The sequence below is a fragment of the Protopterus annectens genome, chromosome 6.part0 (assembly GCF_019279795.1).
Source record: "Protopterus annectens isolate FY-2018-M chromosome 6.part0, PAN1.0, whole genome shotgun sequence".
NCBI lineage: Eukaryota > Metazoa > Chordata > Ceratodontiformes > Protopteridae > Protopterus > Protopterus annectens.
In genome coordinates this window covers 490,806,345-490,810,471 of record NC_056737.1, presented here as the reverse complement: position 1 = coordinate 490,810,471, position 4,127 = coordinate 490,806,345, and positions in this window count along the sequence as shown.

Here is a 4,127-nt window from a genome sequence, read left to right as displayed (position 1 = left end):
TTACTTTTAGCACTTGAATTTGCTTATTCGTGATCAGCACTTGTTCAGAACTTGTAAGCACTAAATAACCTACTAATTACTACAGCACTCAACCTTCCTCATTACCAAGAGGAAAACAGTTTTGGTACTTACTTTCCTCACTTTCTTAGAGAAAAACAGCTCTTGTACTCACTTTCCTCACTTATCTAGAGGAAAATAGTTTTTTTATTCCGGCATGTCCAAGGGTCAGCTCCCAGTGTTCTCTCCTGTCTATCTGATGAATCTGGGCATTTTGGGGCAATGTAGACAGACAACCCTCTCCTCCTACCACAAAACACTACAACCTGTGAGAGATGCACTTATCTAGCCAAACTGGAGGTAAAGCTCTCTCCAATCAAGACTGAACTTGACAGTCAAGAGGAGAAGGTAAACACTTGCACCACACCACACTCATCACATAGTCTCACTAAATTTACACCACCAAAATCCACACATAGAAACACAAAAACATTCACGGAGGCTCTCAATAATAATCTGCTCAAGCAACAGAGACCTCCAAAGCAGAAATGCAAGCAACCTCCACCCCCCCAACACAACCCAAATGACACCTAGCCCACAGACTCAGTGTGCCACTCAACCACAGCCAATAAGGCAAACAACCTACCAAACACATTTGTCATAGGTGACTCTATAGTCAGGCACACTGATGCCCCACTCACCAGGCTAAACAAGGAGAAGGTTACTGTCAGGTGCCTGTCGGGTGCCAGGATACGCCACATAACCCACACACTCAGGTCACTCCACAAGTACAAATATGACTCTGTCATTGTCCATGTTGGTGTGAACAACCTGAGACGTACCTCCCTGGACTACATGAAAAGAGACATAGAAGAGCTCTCCAATCTTGTAGCCCAGGCAGGTATGATCCTAGCCGTGAGTAGCATTCTGCCATCACCCAGAATTATGCCGCAGTACAAGGACAAAATGATTAACTTCAACAATTGGCTAAGCTTCTGGTGCCATTCTAAAGGGATCCGGAATCTGTCTGCCTGGGATGACATGGTCGACAGACCACGATGCTTTGCCAGAGATGGCCTGCACCTGTCACCCCTGGGATTCCGGATACTGGCTAAGGTTCTTGCTGCCCCTATAGTGCCTTTCTTAGGCAAGGTTAAAATGACACATTCACCAGCGTAACAGGAACAGGCAAGCAAAAACTGAGGGTGATGCTACTCAATGCTAGAAGTCTAAATCTCAAAATGCACTCACTCGAGGCACTCCTTAAAATGGAGAACATTGATATCTGTGCAGTGAGACCTGGTTCAAGGCTCCAGAGAGCACCCCTGCACTACCAGGCTATAACTCATACCACAATTTTCGGCCATGTAACCTGGACCGGAACACCAAAGGCGGTGGTGTGTCCATATTCATTAAGGATATCCACACCTCCAGGCTAGTTGCTCAGCATAATGCAGCCGAGGCTATCCAAGTGCAACTAACTCTGGGCAAAACTGCAATCCAAATTGTAGCTTTCTACAGATCACCCACCATGCCCCAGGATTCCCACTCCTCTTTTCTTGATGTACTGGAAAATACTAGGGTTCAATCAAACACTCTAATAATGGACGATTTCAACTACCCCACCATTAACTGGGAAAACTACTCATGTACCAACTCCTTCACTCAACGCTTTCTGGAATTCATAAACTCCAATGCCCTGGATCAACTTATCCACACCCCCACCAGGTGCAACAATATCCTAGATCTAGTCATTACCAATATGAGTGACCGGTGTTCCACACCTGAAGTTAACGCCTCATTGGTCCGATCCGACCATAAGCTAATTACCCTAGATATCCACATCCTGCCTCCACCCCCCATTAAGGAAACCATGGTAAAAAATTTCTCCAAAGCCAACTTCATGCTTCTTAAGACAAAATTGGTGAACTTCATGACACCCATGCAGATGGACAATACAGTTACGACTACTAAATCCTACACAATTGCACTTTATAAGCACTTACATGAGTGCATGGAGCATGCCATCCCAAACAGAACCAAGACGTTATCCTCCAAAAAAAGGAAGCCAATCTGGTGGTCTCCTGCCATAAACAAACTGTACAACAGAAGGAAGAAACTCTTGCAAAAGAGAGTAAAATCCCACGAGTGGAGGAGCTCCCTGGTCGGCCTCAGTAAGAAGCTGTGATCCCTGATAAAATCCTCCAAAGCTAGTTATAAAAACAAAATCGACACTGATTCTAAAGACAACCACAAAGCATTCTATAGCTATGTCAAGAATCTCAATGGCAACCCTCAGATCTGCTCTGACTTACAGCACAATGGCACTAAATATACAGACCCAACTGATATTGCCAACATCCTGGCAGATAGGTTCAGTGCTAACTTTACCCCCCTCTCACCCCCTAAAGTGCCCATCTCTATACCGGAAGAATCCAAAGTTCCTGTAATCATGGCTACACAGGTAAAAACCACACTCTCCAAAGCCAAGAACACAGCATCCATGGAACCAGACAACATCCCAGGCTGCGTTCTACATGAACTACAGAATGAACTGGCACCCCACCTAAGTACCACGTTCAATCATAGCCTCACCTCAGGCTTTGTGCCTGCTGAATGGCGCACAGCAGCGGTTATCCCACTCCACAAGGGGGGAGCCACCACAGATCCCGAGAACTACCTTCCCATTAGCCTGACGAGCTTGGTCTGCAAGGCCATGGAACGTATCATCATGGAACTTATAAACAAAGACATTGGTAATCTCCAAACTCTGGATCCCACCCAGTTTGGGTTTGTAAAAGGCAGATCATGTCTCCTAAACCTGATAGACTTCTTTGAAGCAGTCACCAAAGCCGTAGACAAGGGTAAGGTGGTTCACACAGCCTATCTAGATCTTGCCAAGGCTTTCAACACCATCCCCCACTCTGGAATTATAGATAAACTCACTAAACTAGGCATAAATCCTTATATCACAAGATGGGTTGCCAACTGGCTCACTGACAGAACCCACACTGTGAAAGTAACAGACTCCAAATCCGAATTCAGACCAGTGACAAGTGGAGTACCACAGGGTTCAGTCCTTGGTCCTCTCCTGTTTGGTATCTACTTCTCTGAAGTACAGACTAACACAGAAGTTCTTTGGTTAATGAAGTTCACAGATGACTGCAAACTAGGAGCCATAATCAAAACTCCTAATGATCTGGACATCCTACAAAAGGGCCTCACTGAGACAGATGCCTGGTGTCAAAGCCATGGCCTCAAGCTCAATGCAAAAAAGTGCATTGTCATTCCCCCTTTGGTAAAAACTCTGTACCCATGAACTACAACATAGGCGGTAGTATACTTAACACCGAAAGTGTGATAAGAGACCTTGGGACACAGGTGGACAGTAGTCTCTCCTTTGATAATCACATCGCCACAGTAGTCAGGAAATCCTTCTACATGGCACACCTCATCACAAAAGGTTTCTCATCCAGAAAAAAAGAGGTCATTGTTCCCCTCTATTCATCACTCATTAGACCCATTATAGAGTACAATGCCCCTTTTGGTATGTACCTCACAAGACATCTACAACAACTGTAAAGGCCACAGAAATACCTCACAAAGAGGATTACCAGCCTCAAACAGATACCCTACACAGACCGTCTCAAAAAACTCCAGCTTTACTCTGTCGCATATCGCCTACTCAGAGGTGATCTCTGCCTAACATACAAAGCTATGTCGAAATAAGAGCTGTTGGACATGCTCCACTTAAAGAAATCCCAATCCCTTTGAGCTACATGCTCTAGGGACCTAAACCTTGTCACCACAATAAACAGAATATGCCAGAGGGATAGATTCCTGTCCCAGAGACTTTCCATACTTTGGAATAAACTACCTATCTATATCAAACAAAGCTGCTCATTAGCACTCTTCAAAAAAAATCTTGATGATTGGATGGAAATAGGAAATTCATCCTGGGGATCACCTCTGTGGCTCTGCTTGACAGTGGCACAGGAAAATAATTTTCTTGGGTGGCAAAAGCCAGGGTACCTTCTTGGCTGGGCTTGTATAGGCCCCAGGGCTGATAGTCTAGTACCTACCTATGAACCTATGAACCTATGAAGTACTGAAGAATAAGATGGATCTTA